The sequence below is a fragment of the Melospiza georgiana genome, chromosome 4, assembly GCF_028018845.1.
Source record: "Melospiza georgiana isolate bMelGeo1 chromosome 4, bMelGeo1.pri, whole genome shotgun sequence".
Classification (NCBI taxonomy): Eukaryota; Metazoa; Chordata; class Aves; order Passeriformes; family Passerellidae; genus Melospiza; species Melospiza georgiana.
This window is the reverse complement of record NC_080433.1, coordinates 10255785-10271407: the sequence shown is the minus strand read 5'-3', so window position 1 is coordinate 10271407 and position 15623 is coordinate 10255785. Positions and strand designations below refer to the sequence as shown.

The 15623-nt window shown below is 44.2% G+C and overlaps 1 protein-coding gene across 3 annotated transcripts in view; it reads right to left on the bottom strand.

The window, feature by feature from the left end:
- MICAL3 (microtubule associated monooxygenase, calponin and LIM domain containing 3) overlaps positions 1–3539 on the bottom strand; it is a 160337-nt gene extending 156798 nt beyond the window's left edge. The window contains exon 1 of one of the 3 annotated variants that reach the window (XM_058022949.1): positions 3240–3539. The gene's annotated coding sequence lies outside the window, so the exon portion shown is untranslated. The remainder of the gene's footprint in view (positions 1–3239) is intronic. The other 2 variants (XM_058022951.1, XM_058022952.1) reach the window with 2 other exon arrangements.
- Between the last annotated feature and the right edge of the window lie 12084 nt (positions 3540–15623).

Genomic DNA, 15623 nt, shown 5'->3' with positions numbered 1-15623 from the left:
AAGGCTGGGAAGAGCAGCCCAGCTGAGTTTCACTTCATGCTTTAGGAACAACAGTTCAAGTGTGTAAAGAGGTGTGAGATCCTCCAAAGCAGTAAGACAAGTGTTTGTCAAGGAAGAAAATATAGATATTCAAGCACACCATACCCAGATGAAATACTACTAGACTGCTGGCCTACAATTAATCCACCAACCAAAAAAATCACAGGTACAGCATTTCCTTGTACTCAGACAGTCCCCAAGAAGGACCAAAGGGAATGGATTCAAATGTACCTTGGTGAAATGTAATGGCAACTCCTGCAAAGTCATTACTGAGACCCTTCATTGGTTCTTCACCTAATTTGGACTATAGAAGCTCCCCACAAGAGCTGCCTGTAAAGCTAAGATTGGTTTACTCCACAGAGCATGCATCAAGGTCTAAAAGGCATGTTTACTATTTGGAGTTTGGATTAAGGGAGAGCCTGAGCTATGTTTACTATGCTTGTTTATAAAACAACAGCTTTTTACTCCTTTAAGGAAATGTACAGAGCAGCTCCCTTGTGGTGTTGTTGTGGAAATAACTGGCAGTCTCTTCCAAACAGATTTGGAAGTTTCCTTCGAACTCTTAACCATGGTTAGGTTCTCTTTAGCTGTGTTGTCCTGGTTGAGAAGCTTATTTCTTTATTAGAGCTACTGTAACTGTTCTTTGACAAGCTATAAAAAAGACTCTACCTATGTTCAATCCAAATTCATCACTGTTTAGAGAAGTACTAATAAAAAGGGAAAAGTAAATCAATGAAGTCACTTTATTGATCTTGAGAATGTGGAACTACTATTAATAAAACATGTTGATGTTGTTTTATGGATAGGTCAAAGTCCTGCTAAGGGTGTGTTTGTCATTCTAATTTTTGTGCAGTTTCATCAACAAAGTATTTGCTCTTGCAGTATTGTAGTTATTCATCTCCTGTTTTCCTCCCCCACAGCCAGAACATCTGCTAAATGTTTCTGAATCCGAGCTTGTTGGGCTAGGGCCCGCTGCTTTTCCATATTTATGAACTGTGTGGTACACTGGCACTCATTCAGCAGCCTGCTTCCCCAGGCTCATGCACAGTGACATCAGCTGCTGTGGGTTTGTGTGCAGGAGATCCACATGTGCAGGGCTCACACAGGGGGCTGCAGAAATCCTCTGGCCTCCAGAAGCACTCAAACTCCACTGCTGCCCAGGAACAGAGCTATCAATTAACATTTGAGCCATGCAGGGACAAGAAAGAGGAGCTAGAGGTATTTATGGTGTCACCTGGAATTGTAATGAAGAGTAATGGGCTAAAATTGAATGAAAAGAGTTCTATCTGACTCCTGAAATATCATCCAAATATTTTTCAGTTTGGTCAAAGAGGCCAACTAAACAAAAGCTACTATGCTTGTGTTAGTTGTAACAGGCAGGACAAAGCAGAAACAGGAGTGGTTCTGGGGATGGAGAAAGGAGCCCATAATTAATTTCTGACTTCTGTTTTTGCTCTGTATTAGCCCAGCCCTGCTTCCCCAGGCTCATGCACAGTGACATCAGCTGCTGTGGGTTTGTGTGCAGGAGATCCACATGCGCAGGGCTCACACAGGGGGCTGCAGAAATCCTCTGGCCTCCAGAAACAGAGGATTTTTTCAAACTCCACTGCTGCCCAGGAATAAAACTACTAACTAATGTTTGAGCCATGCAGGGACGAGGAAGAGGAGCTAGAGGTATTTATGGTGTCACCTGGAATTGTAATGAAGAGTAATGGCTAAAATTGAATGAAAAGAGTTCTATCTGACTCCTGAAATATCATCCAAATATTTTTCAGTTTGGTCAAAGAGGCCAACTAAACAAAAGCTACTATGCTTGTGTTAGTTGTAACAGGCAGTACAAAGCAGATGAAAGGAGCCCATAATTAATTTCTGACTTCTGTTTTTGCTCTGTAGTGGCCCAGGCTGTCATGCCAACACTCAGACAGGCCCAGCTTTATGCTATTTACACACTGAGGGCAGGCTGCTGTGCCATTCTCGTGCCCACACGTGACTCCCATCACACCAGGAGAGGCTGTGCTCACAAACTGCCCTTGTGTGCCCGGCCTGGGTGACCTGTCCCTGCTCCCTTCCCAGCTGCTCTGCAAACTGTGCCTTGCCAATGTCGAGGATGCAGGAGTTTCAAACCTCGTGAGAAACAAGGGACCCCCATCTCCTCTCGACTGTGAGAGCTCTGAGGGTCATTTGTCTGCCCAAATGCAGGCCAGCAACAGACCACAGGCACAATCACAGCCTAATAGTCCTAATGAGATTACAGCTAGAGATGCCCCAGTGCTGCTGGCTGATTAAGGAACAGAACAAGCACCAAATTCATCTGGAGAAAAAGAAATCTCCTTGCCTTTCAACCTGCAGGTTGATCAGGATTTCAGATCTACGGTGTACAACCTTTGATTTCTTTTCCCTTATAATTCCTTACGATTGTTTTTTTTTTTTGCAATGCACTACTTTCTTTACAAAGCAGTGTATTCATTTCACAGATGACTAAGTTACATGAATATTTTTCAGGACATGATTTGAAACTGATGATCACACTGCTCAGTAACATGACTACATTTATAGATGCCTATTGTTAGCCATGGTAGATTGATCTCACCCATGGCTACTGTCTGTGTGCTTGACTGTGACACCCATGTGCTACAGGGGAACGTGGTGGATCTTTGCCAGTATAATAATTCCTTTTATCAGCAGTTTATCTGGAGCATCTGTTTGTCTCATCAGAGTGAAACTGCTTGTAACTCTATCCTCCACAGGGCAAATACTCTTTCTGCACCTGTTCAAGCATTTGATTTACTTACTGCTTCAATTCTTAATCTCAATGAAAACAAATAAGTCAGCTTGTACAACAAAGGCTGGAACCATGAATTAAATGGAAAAGCTGATATAGGAGCATATCAGCTGGCTAGCTCTAACCTGGTATTAAGGTAGGATTGTGCAGAGCTCACTGCAAACTGCAGATCTCATCAAGCTTCCCGCAAGAAACCTGCTGCTGCTGATGGCAAGGCTGCAGCTCCTGCAGGAATTCACGCCTAGGACAAAAAGCCAGTAGCAGTGCATTCACGGATTTTGCAAGAAGCCTAGAGCTAGCACAAAAGAAAATTCCTCCCCTTAGACACGAGAAACCCCGGAATTTCCTAGCCAATGACAAACAATAAATAAACAATTTGCAGCAGAAGGTAGGAGAGGCTGGCTGGGTGGGTACTCACCGGGAATGACCTTCTTCTCACATGAGTAACTCCTCCCGACAGGTGCTCCCAGCTCCCCGCCTCTGCAGGGGCAGACACCAAATGAGAGCCCCTGCCCTGCCCTGCCTCACACGGCTTCTCCTTGCAGCAGCGATTTTCTCCTTCTCCAGGCTGTGAGGTAAAGCCGCAATTTAAAAGGAACGGGATCTCGGGTGCGAATCTCCTTGTGCGAGCCTTTGCCAGAGCATCTCGAGGAGGCTGAGTGATGATGGCTCTGGCTGCCAAGTCGTCACGGTTGCCACAGCAACGGAGCAGTGGTCCCCTGTGGCTGGCCAAGGGAGTGGCAGTGGGAGCACCGAATGGATGCACTGCCTCCTCCTCCTCCTTCCAGGGCTCCTCTGACCTGGGGAACCCACCCCTTTCTCCAAAAAGGCTGTTTGATGCAGAAGGTGTTTCCCTCACACCCCCCCTCCCGCCTTGGTTGCTCCGCTCACAGATCTCCACAGCATCTCTAATCTTGTCTCTGTGGTGGTGGAGGAAAGCTGGCATAACCCCGAGAGAGCTGCTGGCTTCCCCTGAGAAATGCCATGGCTTGTGAAAAGAGGAGAAAAGAAACCTTGTTCTGGTGAAAATCTGAGCAGGAGCACACGCTCCCCAGTGTTTGAAGAAGTGCTGGGGCAGTGTGATATAATCTTGTCTCTGTGAGCAGGTGAATGAGCAGTTGAGAGAGCAGGAGGGGATTTCTCTGCCAAGTGTTTCTCTGCCAACAGAGCCAAGCACAAGTGTGTCTGTGAGGCCCTGTTACAGCCACGGGGAAGCTCAGGGCAGGCAGGATTCCTTTGTTCCTGTCCCCTCAACTGAAAAGTCTCAGTGCTGTCATTTCTGAGCCATAATATTGCTGTTTTCTACTTATTTTTATTATAACATCTACATAAACATTAGCAGTAATGTTAGGCAGGACAGTCCAGCACAGTGCAGATCTACAGAGTCTGGGCTGGAGTCAGAAAAGGAGCCAAGGCTGCAGAAGCAAGCATTATTTTGCTGGACAATGAACAATTCAGCCTTGTTTTGGAAAGCAACTCCTTGGATAGTTAAATAATACCACTTGTTTATGAGACAGACTATTTATCTCATCTTCTTTATAAAATGTTGCTAACGGTCCTTTGTTGCTTTCCTGATTATTCTCTCTTAAAGCCAAGTGCTTCTTTTAAGGTGATGGGTTTCCTCTCTCAGGGCACCAGTAACAAACACAGCTCTGTGTGCACGTAGGTGGTGTGGACAAAAACAAACACACAGAAGTAAAACCCACCCATTTGCTTTCTTAACTGACTCTCCTGTCCTCACTTTCAAGCCAGGTGTTTGGGCAATCTGTAACAGTGTCTCATCACAATTTGCTAGGTAGGGACAGGCCTCCAGGGGCCAAAATCCAGATGTTGAAGATCCCATCATGACAAGGGGTTAGGTACCTTTTTGCTCCACTGTAATCTGCAGCAGCAGAGATGGGACTAATTAAGAACAGCAGTATCTGCCAGAAGGGCTGATTATAATCTAGTTCAATTCTAGAAAGAATTGAACTCGATTATAAAAGCTGTGAGCAGGCAAAAAACCCTCACGTGTTAAAAGAAGTAAAGTAAAACTCTAATATTTTTATTTATCTTTGCCTCTGCCCTCAGACTGAGTTTTCCAGCTTTCCTCCAACATACTGCGAGATTAAAACTTAACTTGATTTAGAAAAAAACATTTCAATTTTTGCTATGTTTACAGGATTCTTTAATGTGGGACTTGGAGAACATCACCAAACACGGTGATGGCCATGACAACACCACTGGGCTTGGCAGTGCAGAATATCTCTGTGAAGTAGGAAAGTCCATCTAGGCCCAGCCTAAGGGAGTCTGGAGCCTTCTGATTACAGGTGCTGGATTTAACAGCATCACCCCCACACACAGACACCCTCCCTGCACAGTGCCTTGTTCAAAATCAGTTATTGGTACAGCCAGAATTAGGAGCACCCAGTCCCACACAGGTGTGAGGTTACTAAACATATGAAGGCATCTTACAGAAATTCAAGTTATCACAAGCATTTTATGCCTGTTTCCTCAGTAACCCTAAATGAGAATGCAGCAAGATCAGAAACTGAGCTGCACACTTGGTCTCACATAGGAAAGTGGTGCTTGGTACATATAATTAAATAAATCTGTTTTGCTGACACTCCCTCCTCCCCCACCCTTTCCCTCAGCTATTTTCATGCTTGGCTTGGTGGAAAAGACTTGGTGCCTCTGGGTGTGAAGCATGGAGCCATTCAAAATGAAGCTGTCCCCTGAAGAAGACAATCCTGAGCAGGAATAATGCTGGGCTCTCAGGGGGCAGGAAAGCAGCAGAGGAATGCAGGGCAGAGGAGGTGGCTGGGCTTGGCCTGCAGCACTGAGAAGTCTTTTCCATTTGCAGCTCTCTCCTCCTGCAGCCGGAGCTGTTTGATGGCATCACGAGGGCTGCTGCAGCATTACTCAGGGAAGAGGGTATAAAAATGACAGCAGCTAATAAGCACCCATTTCTCATCAGTGGCCTCATAAGGCTAATTGCACAAACAGAACGTTTCGGAGGCCAACGGGCTGGAAATGACATTCTGTCTGCTGGATCCCAAGCAGCACAGAGAGACTGCCTCCCTGAGCCTGGACACCAGCAAAGGGAGGGCTAGCCCCAAATGTGCGTCCACAGCAGGACACAGACTTCAGAAACTGAGCTGGAGTGCTAAAAACACAGCACAGCCATTCTTCCTGGTGATCAGGAGCAGAAACATTGAATGTTCCTTTGTCCACAAATGTCCAGACCACATTCCTGGTTCTGAAGTTCCCTCACAGAAAGGAAGGCTTTGTCTGGAGCTCGTGACTGAGGACAGCAGGAGGACTGAGGACTGAAAAAAACCTGAAAATAACCAACCCAAGCTTGGTGGAGCAGGGTGGAAACACACCTTGAGGCCTAAATTCAGGGGAGGCATTCATGCTTGCCAGAGGAGAGGCTGGCTGGTGGGAAGGACAGACACTGGACAGAGCTGTGTGTGGTCCCAGGGCAGGATAAAGGCAGGGAGTGTGTGTTTGTGTGTGTAGGAAGGGAGCTGCTATAGTGGGAGTGCAGTCCCTGCATGTGAATTATAGATGCCAAAGCTGGAAAAGTGCTTGTTGGCCTGTTCACTTCCCCTTCTTTTGTCTGCTGAAGATTTGAAAAGTTCAATCTTCCACTCATTGCACCTAATGCAGTATATTTGTTCTAGTATCATCAGCTGTTAATTAGATCATTCTGACCAAAAAAAATACTTTACAAGATTGGTTCTTTCAAACATCCAGGTTCATTTTGCTCTTAGTGTCACTATCCAGGTTTATTTTAAACTCACATTTAAAATTTTTTCTCACCCTGATCTATAGTTAGGCTTGTGAGGAAGTGTCTGTGCTGTTTTTTCTATTTTTAAGATATGGGCCCACGTTTGATGGGTTTTTGCTTGAGATTCTCTGGTGCACTGCTGGTAAAATTAACTCACAGCCAGTTTTCAAGGCTATTGGAAAGCTATGACCACATTCAAATTTATTCTGTTCTAAATGATTTGGATAGGCCAGGCTTTTTTTTCCTCAATATTTCCACACCTGATTTTCATGGAGATCCATGCTCCTGCTTGTTTATACTCCTGCTAACTGCAGCTATGGTCATGCATGTTATTGATGGGTTACTGGAAAGCAACTCAGCAATTTTATAACTGCATTATAAATAATTCAATCAATTCAATCAAATCAACTGTTCTTCCCCACATCTATGTCTCATTTATTAATGGACTTTCTTTCTAGGCAGTATTTTCTTCTCTCATCCCCATCCCAGATATATAAATATATATATATATACACATTTGGAGGAGGAATTTAATTAGTTTCACTGTCCTTGTGCCAAAACTTCCACTGACTTCAGTCAGAGATTTGCCTGAAGAATGCCTGATTATAGTCTGTAGGAGTTGGTCCTATTTCTGTACCCCAGAACAGGCTGAAGAGAGTGCACAGAGTGGGCACTGGAGTCCCATGGGGGTTTGAACCCAGAGGCATTGGAAGAGAAGCCCCAAAGTGTGGGTTTATGTGTACAACAAAAAGAAGGTGAAGCACACAGAGGCGAGCCAGGCAAACTGATTGAGGAGATTTTACATTATTAGTTAATGTTAAGCTTTGTTTGTTTGTTTGTTTGGTTTGGTTTGGTTTAACTTTTCAAATAACAGAAGAGTGGATTTTCTCTTTCCCCCCCTTTTTCTGTCATCAGACAGCTGTGAAAATATTTTAGCATGTGATTGTGGAAGCACAACACAGCAAAGTTCTGCATTGTGCCAAGAGAAAAGTACAGGAAAACAAAAGGCAAAAGCCTGGGGTAGATCTGGCTGCCAGTATCTTCTGTCCCCAGGGGAACCAGAGGGAGGAAAAGGGAGAGAAAAAGGAGAACTGTGATAGCTTTCACTGCTGACAGTGACAGTATCCCAGGTCAGAAGGAAACACAGGCTGGAAGGAGGGTAGCAAAGGTATCAGAGCAATTAGCAGTCATAGAACCACATCTTTATCTTTCTTTGTTGTTGGCTTTATCTGCATCACCAACTGCTTGTATTGTACCTGCCCTAAGAGACTGAGTTCTCAGGTTGCAGGTAGATTGAAAACCCAACTTACACAGTGCAGTAAATCAGTCTTTTAATTTAGGAAATCAGACCTACATGCCTGGTTTGTGGTTATACTGGCCTGGCATAAAACAGGACTATTCCTAAAGCAGCTTGAGGGGTTCATCAGCAAGGCAGTGATCCAGGCCAGATGACTGAAAAACCATCTCTTCACAAGTTCCTTCAGGAGTTTATGCTGCGCAAGTGTGGGCAGTGGGTGATAACACAAACCTAAATATGCCACAGCCAGGAATCAAGCTGACTGATTCTCTGCCAAAGAATCCTATCTTCTTACTGTAGGGGAATGAAGTAGTCCATTAAAAAATTAGCTATCACTTGCAACATTCTCAGTGGTTTGCCAGGCTCATTTCAGTGATTCCTCTACATCAAATGACAGCACATCTTCATCTTTCACTGCCTAAGTGAAAACAATAGGTCACTGTGTAATGGGACTCCAAATCAAGACTCATTCCTGAAGCTGGTCATCATTCTGTGCCCTGAAATATAGAGCTGGGGATACTCATCTTTTTTTTTTTTTTCCTTTTTTTTAGGCCCATGAAACTGCCAAAGTTACTCAAACAAACAAGAAACTCTTGGCTGTACTGCATGTAATCTCCCATCCCAGGGAATTAAACAGGTGGTTATTAAAACTGTAATAACACCCACACTGTGAGAACATTCAAACCCTAAAGGAAGAAATTCTTCCTCCATCAAAGAGAACAAAATCATTTAATGGTTTCAGGAAGTCTTCATACTCCAGCTTCCTCTAACCATTTGCATTCCACTTCCATTTAATTACCTGAATGATTAATTAACATCTATCAGCTAATGTTTTGCACAGTGCTTCAAACAAGTAAAGCACAGTGTAAATCCTTGCTAGGAGTGGTTAATTAGGCTATACTATTTATGCCACTGTTGTTCTGGGCTCTTCCTATTGCTTTCCATATTCACTTTCACAGGCTGTGGTCAGTGCTGCCTACCATGGCTGTTATTTCCTGCCCAAGTTATGGAATCAGCAGCATCATCCTCCTGGAGCTGTTGCAGGAATATGTAGCTTTTCTGGCATTGTCACATGTACTTCTATGGGACCTGAGTCCCCAGCAAAGACCTTTCATCCTAGTATCCACTTTAATAGCATTTTTACCTCACAGCAGCTCTCCCCTGCCCAGGAATGCACAGAGGTGAGGATGGAGGCTCCCTTCACTCACTTCAGCTCTCCTATGACTCTGGGCATTTACAATCAGGTGTACAAGTGCAGAATTTGGGTGTCTCTGTCTTGAGAGACCAGAGACATGACCTTTAAAACCAGGACATATCCCTGCAATTGCAAGCAGTTGTCTCTGTAGTTATTGTCTCTGCAGGTCCTGTGAGATAAGCACACAAAATGCTGCATTCGTTTTGTTTTACTTTAACAGTCAGCCATACAAATTCTGCTTTATAATTGAGCATCAAGTCAAGTTCTTTCCTTCTTACTCATAAGTAACATTCAACATGCCAAAACAGGCCACAGGAATGCCAAAAATATAACCCTTTGGAACTCAGTAAACACTTTTGTTGATACTGCTGAAAAGGGAGCAGAATCATTTTCTCTGAGTGCACTCAGAGGTAATGAGAGCCCCTTGCTTTGAGTCACTGAACTCAACCTGAGTGCCAGCAGGACAGGCTGGGTGGTGAATCTCATGATCCTTCCCTTACATCTCAGTTTATTTTAACTCCTTCTAGAGTCTCCAAAGGAAGAGACTCTCATGCTCAAAGATACTGAAGCAGCAAAGGAGAAGTCCAGAAATAAAGTTCCTGGAATGTTCTAAGCAGAAAGGTCCATGAAGAGAACGGAAAGAACCTCATAATCCCATTTTCTTCTGTATCCTCACACTGTTTGCAGCTCTGGGTTTGTGGGGACTGTGAAACCCTGCTTTCTTCTAATTTTTATTGGCTTGGTCCTTAATAATTCTGGAAGTAGATTGCTAACAGCACAAGTTTTCCATGTAAGTCCCACAGAGATGTCACAACTGCCTGTGACAGCCTCGAGTGCTGAGAAATTATGGAATTTGCACTAAGTCAGCACTGGAGGAGAAAAGAGAGAACAAAATGGAGGAAGAAAAAATGGAGAGTAACAAATGGAGAGTGCAGAAAAGAAAGATACAGAAAACAAATCAGAACCACATAACATGGCTCAACTTCTTCATGGCTGGCATCCTGGGATTTAGAGCTAGTTGAAACACCAGAAAGGCAGCAAGCTTGTTCTGAGACCTGCATGCACATACAGATATGGAGATATTATACAGGCAGTATGGAGAGCTCAAATGAAGGTGGTAAAACCTATATGCAACTGTGTGTATGTGCATGTTCCATGGTATGCAGCACCAACAGCTCTGGGAGTAGAAAATCACAAACCAGACTTTACATTATAATACAATAGGCTTCAAAACCTTAAGATTTTGAGCTATAAATAAAAACAAAACAAAACAAAACAAAACAACAACCCAAACCCCCAAAACCAAGCAAACAAACTAACCCACAAAAACCAAACAAAAACCAAAACAAAAAGAACGGCAGCAACAACAAAACAAACAAATTGAAACAAACAAGACCCCAAGAACTTACAAACAAACAAACCCCAAACAAACAAAAAAACCCCAAACCAAGACAGTGAGCACTCTTTTTCTAAAATCCAGAAGTGACAGAAGAAGCTGAGGATGAGCAGAAGTGGTTGCTGAAGTGGTTGCTTTATCCACCCCTTGGTGCCTATGCTGGAGAATGCACACAAACCTGCTGGAGTGTCCTGCACCCCTTGGCAGCTTTGGGCCCAAATTAATTTAACTGACTGAAGGCTTTCTCTGAGGCATGTAAACAAAGGACAAATTTGGAACAAAGTGCCACAAAAGGCTGATGAGCTGCTTACACAGAATGTAAGGAGCAGCCTTGAGGAGAAGAATGGACAGAAAGAAGAAAAGGTCTGTGAGGAGTTTGATTTATTTTTTTCCCCCCGAATCAAGACGGAAACAGTGCATGGGTCTTGCTTCTCTTTGTGGCTCTGGGGAGAGCAGAGGGATTGGTTTCAGTGCTCATTTCCCCAGGCTCCTGCTGTTCCATGGAGATCAATGTATCATTTAATAGGGAGAGGCTTTTCAGCTCTCTGAGATTTTATCTGCTGATGGCTTCCATGATATTTATAGACATATCTATCAGCATAACAGCAGGAAGCAATTCTCCAGGGGTCAAATTGGGTGGATTTCCCCTATTTAAAGTGCATTATGGATGCAGCTTTCTGTATAGGATTAACCACTTAACTCACTGAATCCCGAACATCATCAGCTATTGTTCACAAAAACTGATGATCTCCACGGCTTAGTTGTGGGATGGTCGACTTGTTTTCAGCTTCAATTATCTTTTCAAATAATAAGGTCCTTTGTTAACCTCTGACTTGCTGAGCACTGTGTAGGCAGCCTATTAAGTACTTCTCAGTCCTCTTTTAACCCTGTGATTCAGGCAGCTCTAGAGATTTAGTGCCACGATTGTCCAATTTCTGACCAGTCTGAATCTTTGATTGCCACATGAACAGCCATTTGATCATGTCAGGCTCAGGAAAATAAACCACAGTGGCTTGGAAATCGAGGCAGAACCTCCTTGGTTATTACACAAAGTGTTTTAATGCTTTCAGCCTAACTTTAGGTAATGATTTACAGAGCATGCTTCCCTGCTTAAGGCTATTTAGAGAGTCAGCTCCTTTGGGGATTTAGGATGCAGTGATTCTATCTCCTAAAATTATTCTACTAACTTTCTAGTATTGAATTTCTCCTTGTGAGCACACCTTTTGGAATGAGACAGCCTTGCAGGGGGAGCTCAGAATAGACATACTGTTCCAGCAGCTCAGAGTGCAGTGGAAATGTGAACTGCTGTGAACTGCTGCTTGATCTGACACAGAGAGATGGATAGAGCCCTGGCATGGACAAGCGCTCTTGAATACAAATTTGAGTTATTTAAGGTTTTGTTTCCAATCACCAGAGCTATCATCAGTCACGTCTGTCCATCCACTCTCCCTTTCAAATTCACCATGACCTCCTCATGGCCTTATTTCCCTTAACCTTGCTGTGTTTAGAGTGACCTCCATGCTCATGGCCTGGCTGTGCTCTGAGTGCCAGGCTGACACACCAGCACACAGCCCTCTCACTCACAAAGACAATCCATGAGAAATGTAAGGGCAGCTGCTGTCTATCCCTGAGAGCAAAAATGAAGTTCCCAGTCCCTGGCAGAATCCACGCCATTTTCCATCCTTGAAGGTCTGGTCAGAGTTCATACATGAATCCCATTTCCATTACTTTGGGATTTTATTTTGCTGGTGTACACAGCTGCAAGTGTACTCTTGATCCTTTTCTTTACCCTCATCCATTTCTTTTCATTCAGATGTATTGGAACAGTCCATAAATACAACTGAAATAACAAATCAAATAAGGCTTCTGTCAGGAAGGAAAGACAATGACATTTTCCTCTCTGTTCCCTGGCTACATCTGCTGAAGGATGGTGGCAGTGGGAGACAGGAGAGCTACAGCCCAAAGTTCGCTTTTGAGAAGCCAAAAATATTATAAATACAACTTGTCCCATCCACAGTGTAGTTCCAAAATATATTAATTACAGCTTAGTTGCTTTTCTGCCATGTTTCAAGCAAGTTCTTTCAGGCTGTCTACACTGAGTCATTCTTTGGAATTAAACTTTTTGGATCTAACATTAAATGAGAAATTATTTCAGATTTGGTAATACAGACTGGGTTTTCAACTTCCTCCTTGAACAGGCATCTGGAACAAAATGTGTCTAGAAAATTTTGGCTTGCCTTTTGAGTCTGCCTGGGCTCAGGCTGCTCCCAAAGCTGAAAACCTCACTGAGAGACAAGGGCTGGATTCCTCTCAGGCTGCCCTTCCCCCAGTGCCAAGAAGTAACCACGTATGTCTAAGGCTACATAAACTAATTAGACATCTAATCCTACCTTTGTCTGCACCTGGCATTGCCAAGAAAGACGAGAAGGAACAGCAAGGGAGGTACAGAGGGCAAGGGAACATCAGCTCGTTAGGGAAATAGGGCCAGTGCACTGCTTGAGACATTAATCCTACACACAGTGCAAGCACACCTCTCAAACAGGTAACACCCTGAAATAGCACACAGATCTTCCAGAGGAGAGCAGAAATCCTCCCAGGAGAAAGGTGCTGCACATTCATTGACTATGTTAAAAAAAACCCCTCACATGCCGTTCACAAGAAAGCAATTAGCAGTTAATTACTGTATCAAGTTCAGGAGCACAAACAGCAAACAGGGGAGTTCTGCCCACCACAGCCAGAGGGGCACGCAGGGATGCTCTCGGTGAAACACAAGACACAAAGGTTCCACCAGCATCAGTTCCTTCCCTGGGGATTTCTCCCGAGGCTCTGGCACTGCTACCACTGCAGCTTTCCTAAAGCAACCTCGCATCCCAGCTTTGTGAGCACCACGAGACCCGGCCAGGCAACAGCCAGGACCAGAAGACTGAGATGGAAAAAGTTTGTTAACTTCTGCAGTATATTCTGAAATGTCCAGTCCGAGATGCAGAAGATGCATTGCCTGCTTGTAGAGATAATTAAGGCAGATCACAGTAAATGTACATTCAGAATGAGGGACAGACGAGCGACAAACACTGTGAAAAGAAATACTGAGATGTCAGGAAGTTGGGTCAAAAATGAGAAGAACCATTTTCTCAAATACCTGGTTTGCCTTGTGGTACAAATAGTTCCAGGATTCACACTGTCAGGGCTTTCTCCCAGCCATGAGAGCACAAGGCTCGCTTTTGAAAAAAGAGGAAAGGTGGAGACTAATGGATGAGAGTTGATTTTGGCAAGCTGGGCCTTGAGAAGTGGTTTTAACTGTTAGAGGGGTTGTGACTCTGAAGTGATGAGCAAAGAGATGCTGTGCTAGGCAAACAGGGTGTAATTGACCCACAGTGATGACAGGCTGCAGTGTTTTCAGTATTTTCTCACAGATAATAACTAGCTGAAGAAAAGAAGATGCCTTAGGCCTCTAACCAAATTGGTCACCTTACAGCTATGAAATGCCCCACCCAGCACTAATTATGACTGTTATAACAGTAACAATTAAATCAAAGTAACTGCTGCTATTCTTTGACAGGAGCCTTGCCAAGACGAGTATTTTGTTTGATTATGAAGCAAAGAAAAGGATTTAACTTAAAATTGCCCTTTGTTTCGGAAAACTTTTCCTATTGTGTGAGTAAAACTCAAGTTTTGGCAAGTTTTGAACACAACCCTGTGTTCCCAGTTTCCCAATTTCCAGTGTTTACACTTCACACAGTGTTTGTGCCTCTGTGATGAAGGTTGAAACAGCGTTTGGTCTTTCTGTTCTATGTGTTACCCCTCAGCTGGACTGTGGCTGCCCCATAGTTGCCTTTTCTGCCTTGTACCATCCTCGCCTGCTGTTTACATAGGTTTGGATATAGCCAAAAAATCATACATCAGTGCATTTAAACACACTGACTAGGAAATCAGCAGGTGGGCCCAATATCAGGTGAATCTCCTCTAAACAGTTCTATTTTTGAAACAAGCCCCAGGTTGGATGCTGTGCCACAATGCTGGGTGAGATAAGGAGGCATCACCACGGGCCATCTGTTCCAAGCACAGCCGGAGAGCGCTCACCTTCCCCCAGCCCTGGGCTCTGCAGATGCCTGCCAGCAGCCAGGGAAGCCCTGAATCTGGGCTAATTGAGGGCATCTGCAGCCAGCCAGCTTCACATTTAATGGGGATTTGCTGCTGATGGAAGTTACAAGCGAATTACAGATTCCAGCACGTCATGGTCTCGCCAGAGTCAAACAAAAGCACGTGGTGATAAGAACAGAGTGTTGCACACTGGGACCTGAGGTCTCCATGGACCTCACTGCTTTGTTAAAGCATTGCTGATAAGCTATGTAGAGCTCTACATCTATCCTAGAGACTGTGCTTTCCTCAGTCGTGTTTATAATGCCATTTATAATTTCCAGCTCTCCTGTTTGTTTTTATAGCAGTGTAGGAGGGTTTCTTTCTCTTCAAATCAAATCATAGGGCCTCACCATTTCTAGCTCAAAGTCTCCCTAATGCTGCTAATCTCCTATTAACAGCCTACTGACACAGAAGAGACAACAGAAAAAGACTGATTGCCAGCCCTCTGGCCCTGTGACTGTGTGCTGGTCAGATCTGGATTAATAGCTGAGGCGATTTACCTCAGGAGGCCTTGCCACAGGTGCCTGGAACTCTAAACTCTCCTCCAACTGCCTGGCAGGAGAGGGAGGAGGGGAACCACTAAATCCACAGATGATGCACACACAAACAAGGCCCTGCTGAAAATCATTTTTCTTCTCCTATACAAAATGAGGATGACTGCAGGGAAAAAAAAATCCTTGACTTTATACAAAAGGCAACGAGGTGGGCATGGGCATTCCACCCAGGACACAAAACCTACTGTGGTACTCCTTCATACTGTCTGTCACTGACAGCAAGTTCATTTAGCTTCTCTGGTGGCTAGAAATTGTTATCCAGGAGCACAGGCAAACACCCTGATTCCCTCCTGTGCTGGTGTAGTAGGACAGATTGCCTTGCTGTGTAGCTGGGACCCTTTCAGCTTTAAGACAATTTAAGCTGCTCCCATTCAAGGAAAGATGGAAAAACAGCATCATTCCTATTTGGCAACAAGCGTCCATGTGACAGTCGGGTTCAGCAGCCCGA